Source organism: Hypanus sabinus, chromosome X1 (genome assembly GCF_030144855.1).
Source record: "Hypanus sabinus isolate sHypSab1 chromosome X1, sHypSab1.hap1, whole genome shotgun sequence".
In the NCBI taxonomy this organism is placed as follows: Eukaryota; Metazoa; Chordata; class Chondrichthyes; order Myliobatiformes; family Dasyatidae; genus Hypanus; species Hypanus sabinus.
The window spans coordinates 16,019,871-16,046,758 of NC_082738.1; the positions used below are offsets into that span (position 1 = coordinate 16,019,871).

At 43.3% G+C, this 26,888-nt stretch overlaps 1 long non-coding RNA gene across 1 annotated transcript; it reads left to right on the top strand.

Moving 5' to 3' along the window:
* Positions 1 to 1,723: 1,723 nt before the first annotated feature.
* On the top strand, positions 1,724 to 7,669 carry LOC132384456 (uncharacterized). The gene is made up of 4 exons (XR_009508903.1): positions 1,724 to 1,972; positions 2,082 to 2,182; positions 4,295 to 4,467; positions 6,739 to 7,669. It is a non-coding gene; the product is annotated as an uncharacterized LOC132384456 (long non-coding RNA).
* The last annotated feature ends 19,219 nt before the right edge of the window (positions 7,670 to 26,888 follow it).

A 26,888-nucleotide genomic window follows, 5' to 3' on the forward strand; every position in this document is an offset into this window, starting at 1 on the left:
GCTATACTTTATTAGGAGTTTGAAGAGATTTGGCATGTCAATGAATACACTCAAAAACTTCTATAGATGTACCATGGAGAGCATTCTGACAGGCTGCATCACTGTCTGGTATGGAGGGGCTACTGCACAGGACCAAAAGAAGCTGCAGACAGTTGTAAATCTAGTCAGCTCCATCTTGGGTACTAGCCTACAAAGTACCCAAGACATCTTTAGGGAGAGGTGTCTCAGAAAGGCAGCATCTATTATTAAGGACCCCCAGCACCCAGGGCATGCCTGTTACCATGCCTGTTGCCTGTTACTCACTGTTACCATCAGGAAGGAGGTACAGAAGTCTGAAGGCACACACTCAGTGATTCAGGAACAGCTTCTTCCTCTTTGCCGGCTGATTGTTAAATGGACATTGAATCACTGGACACGACCTCACTTTTTTAATATACAGTATTTCTGTTTTTGCACTTTTTAAAATAATCTATTCAATATATGTAATTGATTTACTTGTTTATTTGTTGGTATGTTTTATTTATTTATATTTTTCTCTCTCTGCTAGATTATGTATTGCATTGAACTGCTGCTGCTAAGTTAACAAATTTCACATCACATGCCGGTGATAATAAACCTGATTCTGATTCTCTCACTTCCCTCCCCCCTTCACACTTCTCTCTTTGTCTCTCTCCCCCTCATCTCTCTTCTCCCATTCCACCTCTCCAATCCATCTCTCTTCCCACCCCTTTCCCTCCCCCCTTCCCTCCCACTCTCTCGTACCTCCTTGCTCTTAACTCCGCCTTCCCAACTCCTCTCACCCCTCCCCTCCCCTGCACTCTCTTCCCTCCCCTCTCTTCCCCACCTCTTCCTTCCCCCTCTCTCCCCCTCCACTGCCCCCTTCCCTCCCTCTCTTCCCAAACCCTGTCACCCCACCCAAACTTCCCTCCCCTTCCACCTTCCCCCCTTTTCTCTCCTGTCTCTCCCCCCATGGCCTCTCTTACCCCCTCTTTCCTCCCACTCTCCCTTCCCTCCCCACTCTCCCGTCCTCCCCTTTCCTCCCCTCTCCTTCCCTACCCCTTTTCCCACCCACTTCCCTCCCCCCTCTCCTCCTCTCTCTCCCCTTCTCTCTCCTCTCTCTCTCTGCTCTCCCCTCCCTTCCAACACGCTCTCTTCCCTCCCTCCCTCCCTTTTCCCCTCTTCCCCTTCCCTCCCTCTTCCTCTTCCCCTTCCCTCTCCCCCTTTCATCTCTCTTCCCCTTCTCTCCCCCTTTCTTTCCCCATCCCTCTCTCCACTCTCCACCTCCTCTCTCCCCACCCCTCCCACATCACACCCCGCTCTTCCCTCCCCCACTCCTCCCACCCTCCCTTCCCTCCCCCTCTTCTCACCCACCTCTATCCAACCCTCTCTCTTCCCTCCCCCACTTCCCCCACCCTCTCTCTTCCTTTCCCCCATTCTCCCCTCCTCCTCCTCTCCCTTCTTTCCCTCTTTTCTCTTCCCTCCTCCCCCATCTTTCTTTCCCTCTCAATTGCAAACTTCAGCTCCATGTATTATGCCAGCTACAGACTTTCTGTGACCCAGTCCTTAAAAGGACAGGGTCAATCCACTTTCCCATTGTCTCGCAAATGTTAATCTGGTTACTAGCAACTCAGAGATTTAGCCTGTGTCAACCAATGGTAATGAATGTCGCAGTCAAACTTTTCTTTTGGCTGTGTGCCCACTTTAATGGTCTCTGTGTTAAGAATTTGTGAATCACTGCCCAGTGGGACTTCAACTCAATCGTACATGAGTTGTGACTGATGCTTTTGAATATTGGTGTGGAGAGCTTGCATGAAATTGTATACACTTCTTAATAAACCCCATACTGCACCACTTCATCAGGGTCCACACTTTTTCACAGAGAGAGTTTGATGTGCTGTCAAAGCTCCTGTTTGCTGGCTGTAATGTTTTTGCTTAATGAAGATTAAGGATTGTTACTGATTTTCTCTTTAAAGTGAGCATTGTTGCCTTGTCTGTCTGACATAAAACAATGTGAGGGATGGCTTGGATTAAACGTTATTTTACATGTTTAAATAAGGTTTTGTTATTTTTTTCATCCACAGAAGCCTCCTTCTGAGCCAAAGCTGACAGGGTGATGGGCTGACCTTCTTCCAGAGTGTTGCCTAGGAGACGACAGGTTATCGCTGAACATTGAGAGTTCGCGGTGAGGCTTCTGCAGGCAGTTATCAGCTTTCATAAGACAGTCTGTTTTATCTCTTGGCTCTTGCTTGCCACCACTTTTCATGTCTCAGGGAGACCCTCACTGTCGGTCTCCCTGTCTAGACTCGGTTCCCCCTGGTTACTAACGCGAATGATATTGTCTCCCATGCCTGCCTTGAATCTGGATTCCTTCCCACTGATACAAATGGGTGCTGTTGTCTGTGGGATCTTGCTCTGTGCAAATTGCTTGCATGTTTTCTACTGTGCAACAGTGACTATACTCTGGAAGTATTTATTTTGCTGAAAAGGGCTTAGGGCTAAGGAAGTGAAAATAGAAGCAGGAATAGGCCACTTGCCCCTTGAGCCTACAATTTCTTGAACGTGACTGAATTTTTTTTGTTTAACTCTGCAGATGCAAATCAGAAACAAAATCAGAAAATGCTGGCCAGCAAGCCAGTCAGCAAGCGTGGAGAGAGAAACGGCATTTTGATGAAGGGTTGCTGACCTACTGGTTCTCTTTCTACAGTTCCTGGCTGATCAGCCCCACGCCTCCTCTCCCCACCACCCCAATTCCCTAAATTTTCAAATATTTATCTAACTCAACTTTAAATACTTTTGAAGATTTAGATTCCACAACCTTCTTGTGTAGAGAATTTCAAAGATTCCACACCCTCAAAGGAAAAAAAATTCTACATAGGTCCATTTGAAGTGACCAGCCCACCATAAATGTGTCCCCTCACTTGAGACTCTCCCACTAATGGAAACTTTTACCTTGCTTCCTCAGTATCTTTTCGTTTCATTGAAATCACTCTTCATTCTTCCAAACTCTAAAGAATATAGATCTAATTTCTTCAGCCACTTGAGTTAAGGCATGCCTTTCATTCCAAGAGGGGGAATTTCTGGAGTGCCTACAAGACGGCTTTTTAGAGCAGCTCGTGGTTGAGCCCACTAGGGAATCAGCTATTCTGGATTGGGTGTTGTGCAATGAACTGAAATTGATTGGAGAGCTTCAGGTAAAAGAATCCTTCGGGGAAGTGATCAGAATATGGTTGAATTCATCCTGAAATCTGAGAAGGAGAAGCTAAAGTCAGAGGTATCAGTATTACAGTGGAGTAAAGAGAATTACAGAGGCACGAGAGAGGAGATGGCCAGACTTGATTGAAAAAGAACACTGGCAGGGATGACGGCAGAGCAGCAATGGCTGGAATTTCTGGAAGCAATTCAGGAAGCACAGGATTTATACATTCAGAGGAAGAAGTATTTTAAAGGCAAGATTACATAACCGTGGTTAACAAGAGAAGTCAAAGCCAACATAAAAGCCAAAGAGTGGGAATATAATACAGCAAAAAATTAGTGGGAAATTAGAAGATTGGGAAGCTTTTAAAAACCAACAGAAGGCAACTAAAAATGTCATTAAGAAGATAAAGATGGAATATGAAACTAAGCTAGCCAATAATATTAAAGAGGGTACCAAAAGTTACTTCAGATACATAAAGTTCTATAAGAGAGGCAAGAGGCATTTTCCCATTGGAAAATGATGCTGGTGAGATAGTAATGGGGGACAAGGAAATGGTGGATGAACTGAATAAATATTTTGCATCGGTCTTCACTGTGGAAGACACTAGCAGTATGGTGGAAGTTCCATGTGTCAGGGGTCAGGAAGTATGTGAAGTTACCATTACTAGAGCGAAGGTTCTTGGGAAACTACAAGGTCTGAAGGTAGATAAGCCACCTGGACCAGATGGTGTACACCCCAGGGTTCTGAAAAAGGTGGCTGAAGAGATTGTGGAGGCATTAGTAATGATCTTTCAGAAATCACTAGATTCCGGAATGGTTCTGGAACTGCAAATGTCACTCCACTCTTCAAGAATGGAGAGAAGCAGAAGAAAGGAAATTATAGGCCAGTTAGTCTGACTCCATGGTTGGGAAGATGTTAGAGTCAAAGATTAAGGATTAGGTCTCAGGGTACTTGGAGGCACATGATAAAATAGGCCATAGTCAGCATGGTTTTTTCTAGGGAAAATCTTGCCTGACAACTCTGTTGGAATTCTTTGAAGAAATAGCTGGCAGGACAGACAAAGGAGAATCAGTTGATGTTGTGTGCTTGAATTTACAGAAGGCCATTGACAAGGTGCCACACACGAGGTTGCTTAACGAGCTATGAGCCCATGAGATGAAAAGAAAGATTCTCGCATGGATAAAGCAGTGGCTGATTGGCAAGAAGCAAGAAGTGTGAACAAGGGGAGCCTTTTCTGACTGGCTGCTGGTGACTAGTGATGTTCCACAGAGGTCTGTGTTGGAACTGATTCTTTTTACATTATATGTCAATGATTTGGATGATGGGATTGATGGCTTTGTTGCAAAGTTTGCAGACAATATGAAGACAGGTGGAGGGGCAGGTAGTTTTGAGGAAATAGAGAGGCTACAGAAGAACTTAGATCAGGAGAATGGGCAAAGAAGTGGCAGATGGAATACAGTGTCAGGAAGTGTATGGTCATGCACTTTGGTAGAAGAAATAAAAAGTTGACTGTTTTCTAAATGGAGAGAAAATACAAAAAAACTGAGGCACAAAAGGACTTGTGAGCCCTTGTGCAGGATTCCCTAAAGGTTAATTTGCACGTTGAGTCTGTGGTGAGGAAGGCAAATGCAATGTTAGCATTCATTTCGAGAGGACTAGAATATAAAAGCAAGGATGTAATGTTGAGACTTTATGAAGTACTGTGAGGCCCCACTTGGAGTATTGTGAGCAGTTTTAGGCCCCTTAGAAAGGATGTGCTGAAACTGGAGAGGGTTCAAAGGAGGTTCACAAGAATGATTCCAGGATTGAATGGCCTGTCATATGAAGAGTGTTTGATGGCTCTGGGCCTGTATTAACTAGAATCAGAAGAATGAGGGCTGACATTGAAACCTATCAAATGGTGAAAAGGCCTTTTTAGAGTGTATGTTGAGAGGATGTTTCCTATGGTGGGAGAATCTAAGACCACAGGACACAGCCTCATAACAGAGGGGCATCCTTTTAGAACAGAGATGAGGAGGAATTTCTTTAGCCAGAGAGTGGTGAACCTGTGGAATTCTTTGCTACAAGCATCTGTGGAGGCCAAGTCTGTATGTATATTTAAGGTAGAGGTTGATAGATTCTCGATTGGTCAGGACAGGAAGGGATATGGGGAGAAGGCAGGAGATTGGGGCTGAGAGGGAAATGGATCAGCCATGACGAAATGGCGGAGCAGACTCAATGGGCCAAATGGCCCAATTCTGCTCCTATGTCGTAAGGACTCAGCCTGGTAATGTGCTAGGTTCTGTACAACTATGGAGGACTGCCTGCTGCTCCACTTACTGCATTGCCTTCTCTGCTGATATTCCCACCCATGCCATTGTCATCTTGAGATATGATTACTAGCCCATTTCTAGCTCACTGCCATTCTACAGACTGACCTAATCTGGTTCTTTGTCTTCGCCATATCTGCCTCCACCTTGTCCATCCGTAACAAAACCCCACCCCTGATATAGCCCTAGTCCCATCCTGCAGCTACAATCTCCTTGTGCTCTGTATCCCCTTCCAAAAGCTTTCCTTTGACGTCAGCCTCCTCCCTCAATCCCACGTGAGTGTGTGTGTCTTGCTGCAACCTATTAGAATTTCATCCTGCATGTCGAATGGCGCAGTTGCCTCGCAGCCCCAGAGAAACATGTTCGATCCTGACCTTGGGTGTTGTCTGCGTGGCATTTGCACGTCCTTCTTCTAACTGTGTGAGTTTCCCCTGGGTGCTCCTATTTCCTCCCTCAACCTCATGGGTTGTTGGGTTAATGGGCCACCATAAATTGCCCCTCGTGTGTGGGTGAGGGGTAGAATCCAGGGGAAGATGTTGGGAAGGTGGTGAGAACAATATGGGATTAATGTGGATGGGTGGTTGATGGTCAGCACAAACTCAGTGGGCTGAAGGGTCTGTTTCTGTGCTGTTCAACTCAGTGTTGCTCACTGATGAACAATCCTGTTTCTCAGTCTCCCATCAGTGTTTTCCCTCCTACCTGGCTTATGACTGACCTTGATTCAAAATCTCTTTAATGTAACCTACCCTTGTTCCTTCCTCTCCCCACCCTTGTGCCTCTCAAGCTGTCCACAGCCTGGTCACCCACTGCACCCTCCAATCCCTTCACTGTGTTAGACTGGTTAACAGCACTGTCACTTGCTCCCATAACTGTTCTGTCAGCCCCAGTGTCACCCAGGGTTTATCAGGACAATACGCCCTCACCATCACTCGCTTTCTGTGTCCATGATGTCCTTGGCAATATCACCAAAAATGTGATGTTAGTTTCCATATGAAGGCTGATGTCTCAAGCTCCATGCCACTGCCTCTACACGGTGAGACTGTCTGAAGGTCTCGGAATGAAGAAGTCAAATTTTCCTCCAGTGTGACACTGTGAAGACCAGAATCAGTGTTCATGATCCCCACTGCAAGTTCTGTTCCTCACCACCGAGCCTAGCCATTCAGGAAAACAAAATGAGACTGATGTTGGAAAAGCCATCAGTTTGAAACACTAACTCAGTTTCTCTCTCCACAGGTGCTGCCAAATGTTTCCAGCACACTGTTTAATTTCAGGCTGTTCACCCCTCGGATGTAAGGGCATCAAAGGTTATGGGAAGAAGTCAGGAGAACAGGGTTGGAAGGGAAAATAAATCAGCCATGATCAAATAGTAGAGTAGACTAGTTCTGCTTCAATGTCTTACGGTCCAATGTGTCTCTCTGAGACTGCCTATTCCTACCTTTCTAACAATGCTTGACTCCATCCCCTACTTCAGCTTATCAGCTGCCAAAATCCTCACCATGCCTTGGCTATCTGTGGATGATGATTCCAGCCCACTTGGGTCCAGCTTCCATTTCCACTTTTTGTAAAGCTGAGCTCATCCATGCCCTAACACTTGCACACCATCCTGTGCTCACTGGCCCATGCCAGCTCCCAGTTAAACCATGCCCTGAAATTCTCACCCTCTTCATATCCCTCTGCAATCTTGCCCCTCTTTGCCCCTGTGCCTCCTCCTGCCTCACAGCCATCCGAGATCCCCAGTTTGGACTGCCCCCGATCATATACAAATCCCACCCCCCATCCTCATCACATTCTACAGGGGTCGTATTGAGAGCATCCTGAGCAGCTGCATCACTGCCTGGTTCGAAAATTGCACCATCTCGGATCGCAAGACCCTGCAGCGGATAGTGAGGTCAGCTGAGAAGATCATTGGGGTCTCTCTTCCTGCCATCACGGGCATTTACACTACTCACTGCATCCGCAAAGCAAACAGCATTATGAAGGACCCCACGCACCACTCATACAAACTCTTCTCCCTCCTGCCGTCTGGGAAAAGGTACCGACGCATTCGGGCTCTCACGACCAGACTATGTAACAGTTTCTTCCCCTAAGCTATCAGACTCCTCAATACCCAGAGCCTGGACTGACACCTTACTGCCCTTTTGTCTTGTTTATTATTTATTGTAATGCCTGCACTGTTTTGTGCACTTTATGCAGTCCTGAGTAGGTCTGTAGTCTAGTGTAGTTGTTTTTTTCTCTTTCTGTGTTGTTTTTTATGTAGATCAGTCTAGTTTTTGTACTGTGTCATGTAACACCATAGTCCTGAAAAACATTGTCTCATTTTACTATGTACTGTACATTGCAGTTATGGTCAAAATGACAATAAAAGTGACTTGACTTGAAATGCTTTCTTGCTCCCAAACTTTGGAATTCTTTCCATAACTCTTGCTGCTTCTCTCCCCTTTAACTAATTTCCTTGTGACTTTGTTATATATTTGATTTTCAGTCCTGGATGGTAACTGGGATGCTTCACCATGTTAAAGAGCTTTAGAAACGGATATACCCTGGAACTTGAGGTTAAAAGAGCAAGAGGGGCTTGATTGAAACAAGATCCTAATGCGGTCTTGACCAGGTAGGTTCTATATTAATTATTTGGATGGGAGTGTACAAGGAAAGGTTATTAAGCTTGCAAGTGACACTAAAATAGGTGATGTTGTTAGCACTGAAGATGGTTACCAGGATTTACAGAGGGATCTTTATCAGCTGGGTAAATGGGCTGAGGAATGGCAAGTGGAGTTTAGTTTGGATAAGTGTGAATTTTGGGAAGACAAGTCAGGTAGGACATTTACAGTAGGGCCTTGGAGAGTGTTGTAGGACAGAGGCACCAATGAGTTCCCCGAAAGTGATGCTCAGGTAGACAGGATGGTGAAGAAGGCTTTTGGCATGCTGGCTTTCATCAACCAGGGCACTGAGTATTGAAATTGGGACGGTCTGTTGCATTTGGAATACAGCATTCTGTTTTAATCACCCTGTTATAGGAGAGATGCCATTAAGCTGGAAATAGTGCAGGGAAGATTTACGAGGATGTTGCTGGGACTCAAAGACTGAGTTATGTAGAGAGGCTGAGCAGATTGGGAATTTTTCATTGAAGGTAGGAGAATGAGGGGTGATCTCAGAGGTGCATAAGATTTTGAGGGCAACAGGGTCAATGTGTACAGTCTTTTTTTTCCCCAGGTTTGGGGCATCAAGTACAAGAGGACACAGGTTTAATATGAGAGAGGAGAGGTTTAATAGGAATCTGAGGGGCCCCTTTTTCACCCAGAGTGGTCAGTATACAGAATTAGCTGCCAGAGGAAGTGGTTGAGGCAGGTACATTAACAACATTTAAAAGGTACACGGATAGGAAAATTTGAGAGGCATCTTGGCCAAATAAGGGCAAATGGTACTAGCTGAGATTGGAATCTTGGACCAGTTGGACACAAAGGCCTGTTTTCATGCCATATGACTCTATGTGAAATAGACATTTCCCCTTGTTGTAGAGCTAAGAGTTCACAGAATAAGGGGTTGCCCATTTAAAACATGAGATTTTTTTTCCCTGGGTTGAGTTTCTGGATTCTCCTTCTCTTCCCCCCTCACCCCCACCCAACTCTCTCTCCTCCCTCTCTTCCTCTCCCTCTCCCCTCTCCCTCTCCCCCTCTTTCTCTCTCCCTCTCTCCCCTCTCTCTTCCTCTCCCCCCCTCCTCCCTCTTCCCCTACCCTCCCTTTGGGCAGTGGAAATAGAGTTTGAATATTTAAGGCAGAGGGAGATAGATTCTTGGTCAGTAAGGGGGTGAAATGTTTTTGTGGGGGACAGTATTAGTTTGCACTGAATCAGTGTGGTTTTGGGCCAGAAAGAGTAGCCTGCAGTGGTACCTTCAAGGGCTCTTGGCAAATCTGCTTCAATCTAGCTAATCTGAACCTCAGTTGGAAACTGGGTCCACTAAAAACAAATTGGCTGTTGTTTTGTGGGAGTTGGTTTTGTGCAAATTCATTCACACATTCTTTTAAAAATAATCCTTTACTGGTTGGAAAGCAGATTGAGAAAATTTGAGGCTGGGAAAGGTGCTGCAGAAATGCAGTTTTTCTTTCTTGGTGCTTTGGACACGGGCACACTGTGTTTTTCCCCCCAATATCCCAAAAAGATCACCAGCATACAAGAGAGCCGGGAACACTGGGGTTGTGGCAACTGGAGTCTTCACTGCACATAAACTGGAAGCTCTGAAAGGAAGCAGAAGGGAAGAAAGAGCCCGTAATTCATCCCTACAGCAGTGCAGTCACAGCAGAGAGGAAGCTGCAAACCTCACCTGCTGTATGATAACGCATCCTCTGAGAAATTTCTTCACGCAAAGGGTGTTGGATTTTTGAATCTTCCTATCCCAGAAGCCACAGTGACTCTTTGATTGCATTCAGGATATGTTGATAGATTTGGGGATATTTAAAGGAATCCAGGGATATGGGGAGAATGCAAAGTGGTGTCGAGGTAGTGGATCAGCCAATGGCAGAGCAGGCATGAGGGGCCAAATGGCCTACAGCCACTTCCATGTACTGAACAGCAGCGTCCTCAGAGAAGCAGAGGGATTGGCAGCTGCAAGTTGAGTGTGGAAGCAGCTGTCTCCTCCCATTTCCCATTGGGCAGCAGTTGTAAACAGTGATACTTCACCAGCAGAGCAAAGGGCCAAGAACAGGAACATTTTAAAGAGGAAATAAATTGTTAAAGTTTTAGGCCTTTCGGAGCAATTCATGGAAGCAACATCCTCAGAATCGCAGGCAGATTCCGATCATCACTGCAATGTCATCAGACTTTATGGGCCTCGGCACAAAGCCCACATTTACAGACTGCAAGAATGCCAAGAGTCTGTAAGGGATTGTTTTCCTGGGATTCTTCAGAAATACTTAAAAACCAGCAAGTGCATTTTGACAGTCTTGTTAGTCTAGCGGTGAGCCAGTGAGCAGGTTAGCTTGCAGGTGGGGAAGTACCAGCAGACCTGTGAGAGAGTTGTTCACTTTTAAAACCAGCAATTTACAAACATTTTGTGGGCTTCGTTCTGCCTAGCAAACCCAGGGTCCTTCTGTATACCAATACGCTCACAGTGGAGCACCTGTGAACACTGAGGAGTTCCACCCCCCTCCCTCTGAAGTACTGACACGGGTCACAGGCTGAATGGCCCTTTTCTGCAGTGCTGGAGTGGGTGCATAATAATAATTAACTCGGCAATGCTCGGGGACAGCCTCAGAAAAGGTTTCTGAAAGTAACAACAAATGATTTTGTGCTGCTGTGATGAAAAGTGACATTCTTGAAACGTTTCAGGACCCATCCACCCCCATCGATGAGTAGATGGGAATGCAGAATGGAACTGCTTTGTTTAAGCCTCCTGAAAAGTTGAAGGTGTACAGGCGATGACTTGTAAAAATGTTCTGTTAAAGCTAAAAGGTTTTAAGATCCAGTTTTGTTTCAAGTAGCCAATAAAAAGGCATCTTGTTCATGTGTACCATGTTGCCTTTGGCAATGTGGCTCTACCAAATGAGATTTGTCTGTTAACCTGCTCCATGACAAACAGATTTAATAGCTAATAACGAGAGAGAAAATATTTTAGTGTCCATGGTGGCCAAGTACTTCTGAAATAATGTTTCTTTTGAAAAATACATCAAATCATGAAATACTTTCTTTAGAAGAAAAACTTGGAACAGCGTAATTGGAGAGAGCCAGATTACGGAAGATTGAACTGAGGGAAATAGTTGTTGAAGGCTTCAGATACCAAGGAATAAGCAAAGAGTCAAGGAATAAACTTAATCCAAGAAATAAATCTAGAGAACAGCAGTTGAAATACAAATACCATGAAGGTCGACCATTTGGAATATAATGAGGAGGTGAAAATACTTTGCAAGTTATGAAAGTTCATTGATTGAAACTTTAACTTTTTTTCACTGCAGATATTGTCTGACTTGCTATTTTTTTGGGAACATAATAAATAGAAGCAGGAGTGACTCTTTTAGTCATCCCATAAGTTCATGGTTGATCTTTTTACCTTTAATTGCCTTTCCTGCTGCCTTATTCACTGGTTGTACCTGTATGTTAATTTGAAAGGATTCTTGTACATGGGCATCCAGGTATCTCAGAACATCAATGTCCCAACATTAAAAAATTCCAAACTGGCTGACCTCACATGTGCTATGTCTTATACCTTCAAAACATTAAATTAATTCAAAGGAAGACACAGGCATCCGAAATATGAATCTAATTTTGTGTTTACCTTCAGCAAGGCGCGGACGTATTACATGATAGTGTGATGACTTATGCAATTCATGTATTTATACACATAAGCCATAATGAATTATTTAAATGAACAAGAATGCTTAGTCAAAGCTCATTTAGTATCAAAGTATGTATAAATTATACAACCTTGAGATTCGTCTCCTTGCAGGCAGCCACTAAACAAGAAACCCAAAAGAACCCAATATTAAAAAAGAGACCAATATCCAGTGCAGAAAAAAAACAAATCATGCAAACAATAAAAGCAAGCAACAGCATTCTGAACCAAAAATGAGTCCATAGACCCTCAGCCTGGAACAGGCTCGTAGCCTCGGTCTCAATTCACTACTGCTGCGGCAAATCACCACAAAGCTCACACCGCCAAATATTAAATACACAACACTCCTCCCTGCTTAGCTATAAACTCCAACTCAATGGAGAATGCATCTCAACTATATACACAGTATATTATATAATACAACTACTATATACAGATGTCCACTGCACAGTAAATTTTAAATTGTCCCATTCAGGCCTAAAGATCTAATCACTATGGAGGATTTCATACTCTTGAAGGATAACATCTTTCCCGAACGGGGGTAGGGGTATCGCTATGCCTGCCAGATGAGACTTGTGACTGTGAAACAATCTCAGGTTCTGGGGCTGCCTCTGTGCTGGTTGTAGGAGTTAGTTGACTCTGGAACTGCAGGAAGTGGTTCCGACAGCTCTGGACAGCTTTCTTCTCCAACGATCGACTCTGCTCTCCTCAACTGATCAATGTGTTGTCTCCAGGTGACATCGGACACCATCTCCGCTGTGTCGGAGAGTGGACCAGTTCTGTCCTTAATCTTTCCAAGTACCCACTTTTGATCACCTCTGTAGTCTCTCACCAGGACTGCTTGTCCAGGAGTGAAACATCAAACCTCCTTGTTTGAGGAGCCCTCAATTTGCCTCAGCTGTTTGTCCAGCCCACTCCTTCTCAGACTGGTTTTGAGGAGATACCAGCGTGAGTGCAAGGGATGACCAGGAACAGCGTAGCTGGTGAGTCGTTGGTCGTGTACTGTGCTGCATTACGATATGCAAGGAGGAAATCGTTGAGCTTCTGATTCAGTGTTAGTGTGGTGTGTTTTGCTGACATTGCATGCAGTGTGTTCTTCACACTCTAGATAAACCTTTGCACCAAGACATTTGTAGCTGGGTGGTGTGGTGCAGATGTAATATGTCTTATTCTATTCATTTTCAAGAATAACTGAAACTGTTCTGCAGCAAACTGTGGTCCGTATTGTCAGTGACTAAGTGCTCTGGAAGACCAGTCCTTGTGAAGAGGCTTCTCCACTCATCAACATAGTGTGAGGCTGTAGTGGAGGCTATTGGGAACACTTCTGGCCATTTTGTAGCTGCATCCACTGCTATCAAGAAATTTGCACCCATTTTAATGGTCTGACCAAATCCACATGAATCCTCTGCCAGGGTAATGCAGGCCATTCCCAGAGATGGAGAGCTGCTTTGGTATCTTCTAGACATGTGTTGGCAGTCCATAGCAAGCTGCTTGATCTGCTGATCTATCCCAGGCTACCAAAGATTTGAACCAACATTTTCATTTTGACCACACCTAGATGACCAGTGTGTACTATAGTTCCTCTCAGCTTATATGGTACAAAGATTCTCAACCTCTGTCAAGGGAATGTGCATCTTGGCACTGGTAAAAATGGAGGAACTGGAGTTTCTGTTGCACATTCCACCCATTCTGGGTGGCCATGTGAACCTGAACCAGTTAGGTTTTTTTATAGTTTCCCATTGGATCATTACGACCATAATAGGGAAACTTTTGATATGCATTAGGGAGAATACGTAAAGAGGAGTGTCTTTTTTTGTAAGTTTTTCAGGTATTTCCTTTTCCAAGGGTAATCGGGGCACTCCACCAGCATTTCCATGATTAGTCGTCCTCTTCAAAGATTCAAAGAATGAAAGTACAGTACATTTATTACCAAATTATGTATGCATTATACAACCCTGAGGTTTGTCTACCCACAGACAGCCCGAAACAAAGAAAACCATGGAACCTGTTCGAAGGAGAAATATCAACCCCATCCCATGTGCAAAAAAAAGCAAATCGCCCAAACAGCAAATAAAAAAATAGCAAAAAACACAGAATATGAAACACAACATCAAAAGAGTCCAGCATATTCAGTTCAGTTCAATCTAGCTTTTGTCATTCGTTATTCCGTTATCCGCAGGCTGCTCCAATCAAAATTGTCCAAGTTAACAACGAAACAAAGGAGCAACAGGAAACCAGAAACACATCATAACATGAACTATGGAGTCCGATCCACAAACCGCGCTGATTAAACTTTGTGAGAGGGAGAAAGAGAGATCATTTAAATGCAGGGACCTTTCTCCCCGAGCGGCGAGTGAGAGGGAGAGAGAGTCAGTCACGCAGACACCTTCCTCCGGCAGCAGCCAGTAGACAACGCTGAACACTCGCTCTCCTTCCACTCTCACCTCGATCATTTCATCCTTCCTTGATGCTTCAATCGGTGAAAGAACCACCTCAAGTTTGGCAAGAACCTGTTATAGTAGTTGACAAATCCTAAAAAGGACCACAACTGTTCACTTATGTTGTATATTGTTAGTTTTCACACTGCAAATCTCAAGGTATCCAGTGCAGTGTCACTTTTCTCATTCTCAGACTTTTCAACAATGGCACACAGATTAGGGCTCTTTCAGAAACTGCAATTTGATTTTTATTTTCTTTTTCTCTTCTCTATGCACTCTACTTATTTTTGTCTGCCCAGCATGCTCTTTGCACTTGTCCTACTTTGTTGCATTTTCTGCAAGTTTTGACTTTAAACCTACATTGGTCTGGTGTACGTGAGCCCCTGTTACAATTGTAACACAATTTATATTGCAATTTTGTTCACGCTCACTGTCATTCCTGACTGCAACTCAATTATATTTCCATTGATACAACAATTTCAACTGCTCTTTAAAATGTGAGTTGTGCTTCAGTTAGGAGCTGTTTTTGAATGCTTTCTTGTAAGACTCCACAAATGAACCAATCTCTCAGCGCATCATTAAGCCCATCACTGAACTGACAATGCTCAGACAGTCTCTTCAATTCAGCCACCTTCGCTGAAATGGACTCCTTTTCCTTTTGATTCCACTTATGAAACCCAAAGCATTCTGCAATCAACAATGGCTTCGGTTCTAAATGTTCCTGCATTACTTTGACAATATTAGCAAAATTCATTTCTGTTGGATTGGTTGGAGCAGTCAAACTTTTAAATAAACTGTACGCCTTTAAACCCAATGCACCTAGCAAAATTGGTATTTGTTTCTCATTGACTATTCCATTTGCTTGAAAATACTGTTCAATTAGTTCAATATTCATGAGCCAGTTATCTCTTGTGGAATCAAATTTGACAATCTTTCCAATGTAGCCAATCATTTTTGCTCTTTTTTTATGATTATTATTACCCAGTACTCACTCTTTATGAACCTATGAATTCTTCCGTTTCTTGACTTTAAAAAAAAATTTGTTCATGTCTTCCCTTCTGAAGAATACATGCTGCTCTGTGCTGTTTCTAACTTGACCGTCTCTGCATGTGCTGCGCTGTTTTTTTTAACCCGCCATTCCTCGCTGTGCTTCAACAGGTTGGTGGTTGTGTCATTAAAAAAATACCTCATCATCACTGTTATGTTTTATACCTTCAAAATATTAAATTAATTCAAAAGAAGATGGGGAGTTGGAAATGTGAGTTTAAAAAAACGAATGTTTAATCAACCAATGTATATACAAGATTACTCATATTAAATACACAACATGTTTCCACATTATATTCCATCTGCCATGTCCTTGCCTACTCACTCAACCTGTCCATATTCTCCTAAACTCCTCACGATAGCTCCGCTACCTGCACCATCCTACTGGTCACAGGCTCTCAAGCTAAAACATGATCTATTGATCCCTACTCTCTGCTTTCTGTTATTAATCAATCCTCAACAGTATATCACCCCAATACTGTCCCACTAAATGTTCAATAATGTCCAAATGACGCTTTTCTGAAAATCCAAATACACCATGTCATCTGAGCTGACCACATTGGTGTCTGGAAGCACATTTCAGTAATCATGGCAGATTTCCCTCCCCCCACCCCCGAAGAGCGCTAGGGTTTTACAGCAACCCAAACAGCCAGCAACTTGCTGAGAACAGCTTTAATTCCACACTTAATTAAAGATAACAATGTACAGTACTTTATTTTTCACATGTACATTGAAACATATGATGAAATGCATTAGAGCATTTCCCACAATCCACAAGTGTCACCAAAATAGCATGCCCACAACTTACTAACTGTAATCATACATCTTCGGACTGTGGGAGGAAACTGGAGCACCCAGAGGAAACCCATGGGGTCACGGGGAGAACGTACAAACTCCTAGCGGTAGGAATGGAACCCTCATCTCACAGCTGGTGCTGTAAAGCGTTATGATTGAATTTAAATTCACCAGCTGTCATTGGTGGGATTCGAACTTGTATCACGAGATCTATGATCTAAAGCTCAGACTGTTCATCCACCAACTTAACCACTATACTACCATATCTGGTTGTTGAATCATTATTTTTCTTTTAGTTTAACATTCTTATGCTTGCTTGCATTTTCATATAATCACCTATATATATGTAATGTTACATTGAATTTTCCCACAATTACAGGACAGTTTTTCTAGATGTTCCTTAGCTTTCTGTGGCAGGTGTCACACCACTTGAATCTGCCTTTTTATAGGTTAAATGTTATGACTGGAATTTGTAACACTTAATAACACTGATTAGCAATCAGTTTTATGACTCATTCTTGATTTTAAAAGAACCTTTGGATCGCAAAAGGTATGACCTGCACAAAAAGGACAAGTTACACCTGAACTCGGGGGATCAATACCCTTGAGGATCTGTTTGTTGGAGCTGCTGGGGTTTAAACTAATTTGGCAGGGGGTTGGGAACTGAAGTGATAGAGCTGAGGATGGTGCTGTTGGTATGCAAGTCAATGTAGTGTTTAGTGAGACTGTGAGGAAGGATAGGCAGATGATAGGGTAAAATTGCAATCAGTGGGATGGGTTTAAGTGTAACATGAGAGAAAAATTGAAAAGGTTGATGAAAACAGGACTGAAGGTGTTACGTTTGAATGTGTGCAGTACATGGAATAAAGTAGATGATCTTGCAGTGTAGTTAGAGATTGGCAGGTATGACGTTGTGGGCATCACTGAGTTGTGGCTGAAAGGAGGTCATATTGGGAGCTTAACATCCAAGGTACACATTGTACTGAAAGGACAGGCAGGTAGGCAGAGGGGATGAGGTGGCTCTGTTGGTAAAAAATTAAATCAAATCCCTGGAAAGAGGTGACATAGGATCAGAAAGTGTAAATCCTTGTGGGTAGAGTTAAAAGACCTCAAGGGTAAAAGGATCCTGATAGGACTTATATATAAGTCTTCAAACAGTAGCCAGGATGTGGATACAAAATACAATGGGAGATAGAAAAGGCATGTAAAAAGAGCAATGTTACGAGAGTCATGAGGGATTTCAATATGCAGGTAGATTGGGGAAATCAGATTGGTGCTGGATCCCAATAGGGGAAACTTCTAGAATGCCTACAAGATGGCTTTTTGGAGCAGCTCATTGTTGAAGCAACTAGGGAACAAGCTATTCTGGACTGGGTGTTGTGTAATAGACCAAATTTGATTAAGGAGCTCAAGGTAAAGGAACCCCTAAAAGACAGTGATCATAATATTTATCCTGAAATTTGAGATGGGGAAACTAAAATTAGTTGTATTAATATTACAGTGGAATAAAGGCAATTACAGAGGCATGAGAGGAGCTGGCCAAAGTTGTGTGGAAGGGGACACAAGCAGGGATGATGGCAGAATAGCAATAGCTGAAATTTCTGGGAGCAATTTGGAAGGTGCAGGCTAGATACATCTCAAAGATAAAGAAGCATTCTAAAGGGAGGTCAAAGAAGCATAAAAGCAAAAGAGAGGGCATATTATATAGCAAAAATTAGGGGGAAGTTAGAGGATTGGGAAACTTTAAAAACCACCAGAAGGCAACTAAAAAATCCATAAGGAGAGAAAAGATGAAATATGAAGGTAAAATATCAAAAGAGAATACCAAAAGCCTTTTTTTGGATATGTAAAGAGTAAAAGTGAGTGGATAATGGACTGCTGGAAAATGTTGCTGGAGAGGTAGTAATGGGGGACAAAGAATTGGCAGATCAATGGAATAAGTACTTTGCATCAGTCTTCACTGTGGAAGACATGAGCAATGTGCCAGAAGTTGAAAATGTCAGGGAGAAGTGGTGAGTGCAATTGCTATTACTAGGGAGAAGGTGCTTTGGAAGCTGAAAAGTTTGAAGGTAGATAAGTCACCTGGACCAGATGGACTACACCCCAGAGTTCTGAAAGAGGTGGCTGAAGAGATTGTGGAGGCACTATTTATTTTATTTAGTGATACAGCACAGAATAGGCCCTTGCAGCCATCAACAAACCCATTTAACCCAAACCTAATCACAAGACGATTTACAGTGACCTATTAACCTACCCGGTACGTCTTTGGACTGTGGGAGGAAACTAGAGAATCTGGAGAAAATCCACACATTCCATGGGAAGAATGCTGGAATGGAACTCTGAATTCTGGAATGCCCTAGGCTGTAATAGCATCACACCCAGGCCCAGGGTCCTGAAGGAGGTGGCTGAAGAGATTGTGAAGCCATTAGTAATGATCTTTCAAGAATCAACAGACCTTGGCAAGGTTCTGGAGGACTAGAAATTGCAAACATCACTCCACTCTTCAAGAAGGGAGGAAGGCAGAATAAAGGAAATTACAGTATATAGGCCAGTTAGCCTGACGTCAGTGGTTGGAAAGATATTGGAGTCTATTATTAAGGATGAGGTTTCAGGGTACTTGGAAGCACATGATAAAATAGGCCAAAGTCAGCGGATTTTCTATGGGGGAAATCTTGCCTGACAAATCTGTTGAAATCCTTTGAGGAAATAACAGACAGGATAGACAAAGGAGAGTCAGTGGATGTTGTGTACTTGGATTTTCAGAAGGCCTTTGACAAGGTGCCGCACATGAGTCCGCTTAACGAGATAAGAGCCCATGGTATTACAGGAAAGACACCAGTGGCTAGTGGTGTTCCGCAGGGGTCAGTGTTGGGACTGCTTTTTTTCATGTTCTATGTCAATGATTTGGATGTTGGAACTGATGGCTTTGTGGCCAAATTTGTGGACAATACAAAGATAGGTGGAGGGACAGGTAGTGTTGAAGAATCTGTGAGTCTGCAGAGGGACCTGGATAGATTAGGTGAATGGGCAAAGAAATGGCAGATGCAGTATAGTGTACGGTCATGCACTTTGGTAGAAGGAATAAAGGTGTAGACTGTTTTCACAGCAGCAAGAAAATTCAAAAATCACAGGTGCAAAGGGATTTGAGAGTCCACATGCACGATTCCTTAAAGGTTAACGTGCAGGTTAATTCTGTGGTGAGGAAGGCAAATGTAATGTTAGCATTCATTTGAAGAGGACTGGAATATAAAAGCAAGGATGTAATTCTGAGGCTTTATATGGCATTGGTCAGAATGGACTTGGAGTATTGTGAGCAGTTTTGGGCCCCTTGTCTAACAAAAGATGCGCTGGCTTTGGAGAGGGTCCAGAGGAAGTTCATGAGAATGTTTATGGGAATGAAAAGTTTAACATATGAGGAGCATTTGATGGCTTCTGGGCCTGTATTCACTGGAATTTAGAATAATGGGGGGAGGATCTTGTTGAAACCTATTGAATATTGAAAGTCCTAGATTGATTGGATGTGGAAAGGATGTTTCCAATAGTGGGGAAGTCTAGAACCACAGCCTCAGAATTGAAGGACATCCATTTTAGAACAGAGATGAAGAGTAATTTTTTAGCCAGAGGGTGGAGAATGTGTGGAATTCATTGCCACAGATGGCTGTGGAGGTCAAATCAGTGGGTATATTTAAAAAGGAGTTTGATAGGTTTTTGATTAGTAAGGATATCAATGGTTACAGAGAAGGCAGGAAAATAGGTTGAGAGGGATAATAAGTCAGCCATGATGGAACGGCGGAGCAGACTCGATGGGCTGAATGGTGTAATTCTGCTCCGATGTCATATGGAAAGCATCAGGAGCCAACATGGCTAAGGCAGGATGGAGTTGGGCTTTGTTACAGACCAATAATTAAGTGAGACACAGGAGACTGGAATTTGGAGCAAAGAAAAACAGACATCTGGAGGAAGTTAATGGCTCAAGCAGCATCTAAGGAGAGAAAGGAAACGTAAACATTTTGGGTCAAGATCTTGCGACAGAATACGCCTGAAGAGAGAAGGTAATTGGGTGACCTTGATGTATTGGAATTTTAGCTGGGGGAACCAAACCAGATGTGGATGTCCCAACCAATCTCCTTTGAGCTCAGAAGGTGGCAGGGAGAGACAGTGGAATCATTGGTAAGGGATAGCGTTTGTGGTGGGGACCAAAAGCAGCAGTTGTGGGCACTCTAAAATATAATTTAGCACCCAATATTAGATGTTGGACACGTGTTGATCTTTGAAATGCATGGTCTAAAATGAAGGGCTACAGCCCATATGTGTTGCTTTCTTGCCTCAAAATGAGAAGGTTGTGGGTTCAAATCCCACCCTAGAGAGCAGAGGTCAAAACTCCAGCATGGTGCTACAATGCGATCCTCTGCATTGTGGAACAGTTACCGAGACTCTGTTTGCCCTCCCAGATGGACAGAAAGGATCCTATGGTACAATTCTGAAGGAGGTGTCCCCAACGTCCTGATTGGAACTTATTCCTCAATCAGCACTGGGATAAACAGATACTCTGATAATTATCATGTTGATTTGTTTTTAGTGCTTGCTGTGCACAAATTGTGTTATGTTTCCCTCACTTTAAGAAGTGTTTCCTTGGCTGTAATATATTTTGAGGTGACATGTACAGTGCAATAGAAATGCAAGTGTCTATGGTCTTCTAGTTTCACAGGTTCACTAATGACCTACAGGGAAGGCAGTCTGCTGCTCCAGCTCATTTGATATATGACTCCATTCCTGCTCTCTCTTATTAGGCACTTAGGGCATGCAATAAATACCAGCACTATCTGTTGATCCCCATATCCTGTAAACAAGTACATCAGAAAAGGTAATTAAAAAATTATGGAACTAGATATATACGAAAAAGGCCCCTTAATTCACGATATCTGATTTATCCAGAATAATAAGCCTCTTGTCTTTCCTTATTACAGGTTACAATGAGAAGATGTCAAGGTGATACAAGGTGAAACTGCACCCAGAATGGTGTGAACAGGTCTGATCATTCTACCTGAAGAAATATGCACTTCTGATCGTGAGAGTGTGAATTGATTCCTCGGATGGCAGCCCTGTAATGTGATAAGAGATTAAGCACTCTGTACTCTGGAGTTTGGAAGAATGAGATGTTCTCATTCCAAGGTAAGGGGTGCTGATTTAAATCCAAGGGAATTAGATGTTTCTTTGAGGGTAGCGAGTCACTGGAATTTTCACCCTCCAGGATGGTGGAGGCCAAATCAGTAGATACATTTAAGGTGGAGACAGATAAATATTTGAATGATTGGGGAAATTACAGCTGTGGGAAACTGGCACAGAAGAGGAGTTCAGGCCAGATTAGCCTTGATCATATTTTTGGCCTACTCATATTTTCTTTCTGCTTCCCCTGACTGGGTGTAATGGTCATAGCAAGGTGTTGGATGACATTAAGACATAGGAGTAGAATTAGGCCGTTCAACACATTGAACCTGCTCCGCCGTTCCATCATGGCTGATCCCGGATCCCACTCAACCCCATACACCTGCCTACTCACCATATCCTTTGATGCCCTGACCAATCAGAAAACTATCAATTTTTGCTTTAAATATACCCACAGTTTTGGCCTCCTCAGCTGTCTGTGGGAGAGTATTCCATGGATTCACTAGCGGTGCCTTGGAAGTTCTTAGCGGGGGCATTATCTTCTGCCGCCTGCGTGGGATGACGAGTCTATCGGGACCCTGAGGACTTGTGGAAACTGTGTGGTGGTTTCTTTTGAACTTATAGTCTTTTAACATCTTTGGACTATTTTTACTGTGCCCATGGTCTGTTTTTTTATCAATTATGGTATTGTCTGCACTGTTGTAACTATTTGTTAACTATAACTATATGTAACTATGTGGTTTTGTGTAGGTCTTGTAGCTTTAGTTTTTGGTTTGTTGGGTGCTAGAGTTGGTCTCCTGACTTGGTGTGTCTGGGCAGTCTTGTTTTTGTCTGGTGGAATTGGAGCTCCTTTCCGGGGTACGCATTAAGACGGTAGCGCGATATTAATACGCAGCAGCCTCTCTGGACTCTGGATTGGGGATTATCAAACGTTATGTGGATTTTCTGGTGTAGTCTGTTTTGTCATGTGTTTTTGTGATATCATTCTGGAGGAACGTTGTCTCATTTTTTTAACTGCATTGCATTTGTGGTTTCTAAATGACAATAAACTGAAACTGAACTGAATAACATCCATTGCCTCTCCTTTGTCCATCCCACATGTTACTTCCTTGAATTACTCCAATAGATTTGTCAGCCAAGATTTCCCTTTACAGAAACCATGCTGACTTTGACTTACTTTATTATTAGTCTCCAAGTACCCCGAAACCTCATTCTTAATAATGGACTCCAACACTTTCCCAACCACTGAGGTGAGGCTAACTGGCCTATAATTTCCTTTCTTTTGTCTTCCTCCCTTCTTAAAGAGTGGAGTGACATTTACAATTTTCCAGTCCTCCAGAACCATGCCAGAATCAAGTGATTCCTGAAAGATCATAACCAATGCATCTGCTATCTCTTCAGCAACCTCTCTCAGGACTCTGGGATGTAGTCCATCTGGTCCAGGTGACTTATCCACCTTATGACCTTTCAGTTTACCTGGCACTTCTTCCTTTGTTGTAGGACCTCACGGACTTCTGGCACATGCTAATGTTTTCCACAGTGAAACCAGATGCAAAGTACCATTAAGTTCATCTGTCATTTCTTTGTCCCGATTACTACCTCACCAGCATCATTTTCCAGTGGTCCAATATCGACTCTCACCTCTCCTTTACTCCCTATTGAACTGAAAAAACCTTTGGTATCCTGCTTTATATTATTGGCTGGTTTGCCCTCATATTTCACCTTTCCCCTTCTTATCACTTTTTAATTGCCTTTTGTTGGATTTTAAAAGCTTCCCAATCATCCAACTTCCCGATCACTTTCACCACCTTATCTGCCTTTTCCTTGGGTATGATGCAGTCCCTAACTCCCTTTGTCAGCCATGGTTGCCTAGCCCTGCCATTTGAGAACTTCTTCCTCTATGGGACATATCTATCCTGTGCCTTGTGAACTGTTGCCAGAAACTTCAGCCACCTCTGTTCTACCGTTATCCCTGCCAGTTACCCCCTCCAACCCACCTGGGAAAGCTCCTCTCTCGTGCCTCTGTAATTCCCTTTTATTCCATTGCGATACTGATGCATGTGACTTAGGCTTCTCCCTCTCAAACTGCAGTATGAATTCAATCATATTATGACCACTGCCTCCTAAGGGTTCCTTTACCTTTAAGCTCTGATTATTACACAATCTGATTATTACACAAACATAGCCTTTCCCCGAGTAGGCTTAAGCACAAGCTGCTCTAAAAGCCACCTTGTAGGTACTCAACAAATTCTCTTTCTTCAAACCGACACCAACCTGATTTTCCCAATCCCCTTGCATATTGAAGTCCCCCATTACAATTGTGTCATTATTCTTATTACATACCCTTTCCAGCTCCCTTTTCAATCTTGGCTACTATTTGGAGGCCTATATATGATTCCCATAATGTTTCTTTTTACCCTTGCAGTTTCTTAACTCCACCCACAAAGATTCAACAGTCTCTGACCCAATGTCACCTCTTTCTAAAGATGTAATTCCATCTCTTACCTACAGAGCCACACCACAGCCTATGCCTTCCTGCCTGTCCTTTCAATACAAAGTACATCCTTTGATATTAGGCTCCCAACTATGGCCTTCTTTCGGCCACGACTCAGTGATGCCCACATCATACCAACCAACCTCTAATTGCACCACAAGTTTATCCACCTTATTCCAAATACTATGTGCATTTAAATACAGCACCTTCAGCCTTTTGAATTGTGCCACTGTGGTACAATTTTACTCTTTGTACTGTCTGTATTTATACCCAATCATTGGCTTGTCCTTCCTTACATTCATGTTACACCCATCATCTACTTGTAAATCTGCTGGCTCATCCTCAGCTCTATCATACTGGTTCCCATCCCCCTGTCATATTATTTTAAACCATTCCCAACAGCTCTAGTAAACCTGCCCGCAAGAATATTGGTGCCCCTTGGATTCACATGCAACCCGTCCCTTTTGTACAGGTCCCACCTGCCTCAGAAGAGGTCTCAATGATCCATAAATCTGAATCCCTGTCACCTGCTCCAATTCTTCAGCCATGCATTTATCTGCCACCACATCCTATTCCTATACTCACTGTCGTGTGGCACAGACAGTAATTCTGAAACCATTACCCTTGAGGTTCTGTTTCTCAATTTCCTTCCTAAATTCCTGTATTCTATTTTCAGGACCCTCTTCCTTTTTCGACCCATGTTGTTGGTACCAATATGTACCACAATTTCTGGCTGCTCACCCTCCCTTTTCAGGATATTATGGATGTGTTCAGAAACATTGCAGACCCTGGCACCTGGGAGGCCAACTACCATCTGTGTTTCTTTCCCGCATCCACAGAATCGCCTGTCTGTCCCCCTAACTACAGAGTCCCCTATCACTGCTCCCATCCTCTTCCTTTCCCTACCCTTCTGAGCCACAGGGCCAGACTCTGTGCCAGAGGCACAGACACTGTTGCTTCCCCCACATAGGTCGTTTCCTCCCCCCAACAATACTCAAAATGGAGTACTTATTGTTGAAGGGACAGCCACAGGGGTTCTCTCCATTATCCAATGTTTTCCCTTCCCTCTTTTGACAGTTACCCATTTATCTGTCTCCTGTAGTCTTGGGCTGACTACCTCCCTGTAGCTCCTGTCTATCAACTCCTCACTTTCTCTAACAAGCCGAAGGTCATCGAGTTGCAGTTCCAGTTCCCTAACACGATCTCTAAGGAGCTGCATGTCAATGCACCTGGCATAGATGTGGCCACTGTGGAGGCTAGGAGTCTCCTGAAAATCCACACCTGACACTCAGAACAGAACACTGGCCCTGCAGACATACCCCCTATTCTTTCAAGAGTTAAATAAGAAAAAGAAGTAAGAAATACACTTGCCTACTTCTTGCCTCTGCCAGTTCCTGCCGAAGCCTCTTGAGCCAAAGCCTGACCACTCTGACCCAGACCACTCCCATGATATCAGCTCTGCTAGACGATACCTCTCTTTTATGGAGACTGGGTTTTTCAAGCTCCTCTCTGGACCTACACAAGAATGTTTCTGCTACGGCTGTGCAGCTGTCCAATCAGAGACTCCCACTGAAAACTGGCTGCTTTTCCAAGCTCTGCTCCGGACCTGTGCAGGAATTCTTCTACTGTGTCTCCACCACTGTCCAATCAAAGACTCCCGCTGAAAACTGGCTGAATCTTTGGAATTCTCGATCCAAGACAGGAAGCCAAGTCACTGTATTCAAGACATAGATGGATATATTCTTTAGAAATGGGGTTAGTGCAGAAAAGTGGCAATGATGAAGGCCAGCCGTGAAGAGCAATCCAGGCACAAGGGGCCAAATGGCCCTCTCCTGTTTATTTCTTTTGTTCCAAGTCTGTTGTTAAAAGGAAGAAAGGGAGGCTCCTGGACATTTAATGTCTCAGAGAAGGGTATGTTAGGAGATGGCCTCACTAAAGCATGGCTCCAAAAGGCATGACTACAAACAAAATGGATCACCTCACCACAAGACTTAAAAGGAAGGATAAACATTGAAGAAATAATGTGTGAGCCTTTCCCTGAACTGTGACAAATTTCCTCAGCTGTGGCCCAGGACAGGCTGGTGCGCAGCATTAATGACTATAGATTAAAGGTATGATGTACTCGAAGTTTCGAAAGAACAAAAGGGGAAGGTTCAGCACTTGATACGATCACATACATAGTGCTATGGCAGCATGCCAGAAAAACAGCATCTTGTTCCCATTCGGAGGAGTGCTATATGCGATTGTACTTGCCGAGGCTCAGACAACATTAACTGATACTGTGCGTCATCCTATGAGTTGATAACAGCCAGTTTGCCCCAGAAATGTGACTACAATCTGTCACTAATGCTGCAAGTAACATCTAGTCTTCTCTTGGAAATTCTGACGTACATGGGTAAAATGATGATTAAGATGTAGTAATTAAATAATGCTTTTTATGCCAGTAATCACAACTGTTCCCACTGATAATTTCAACCACAGACATGATTGACATGGCAAAAAGAATGCACTTCCATCCATCTCATTTTTCAGGCGAGTAACCCTGCTCCATTAACTTCCAGCATCTGACTACCTGTTAAGTGATTCTGTTTTTATTTGTTTTAATAGTGTGAGATTATTAAATGATTGTTGTGAAAGTAACCTGTTTGTTCAGGAAACATTAAATTGGCACGCACATTTAGCAAGCAATTAAGAAGGTAAATAGAAATGCAAGAAGGACTGAAGTACAGAAATAGGGAATTCTTGTGGCAACTGTACAGGATGGTGGCAAGACCACACCTGGAGCATTGCAGAGTTGAGATCTCTATTGAGCATGGGCTGGAGGTTCAGAATCAGGTTTCTTATCACCTGCATATGTCATGAAATTTGTTAACTTAGCAGCAGCAGTACAGTGTAACACATGATAAATATATGAAAAATGAATTACAGTAAGTACATATATATTAAAGTTAAATTAAGTGCAAAAACAGAAATAATTTTAATAAGTGAGGTGGTATTCATGGGTTCAATGTCCATTTAGGAATCGGATGGCAGAGGGGAAGAAGCTATTCCTGAATCGCTGAGTGTGTTCCTTCAGGCTTCTGTACCTCCTCCCTGATGGTAACAGTGAGAAAAGGGCAT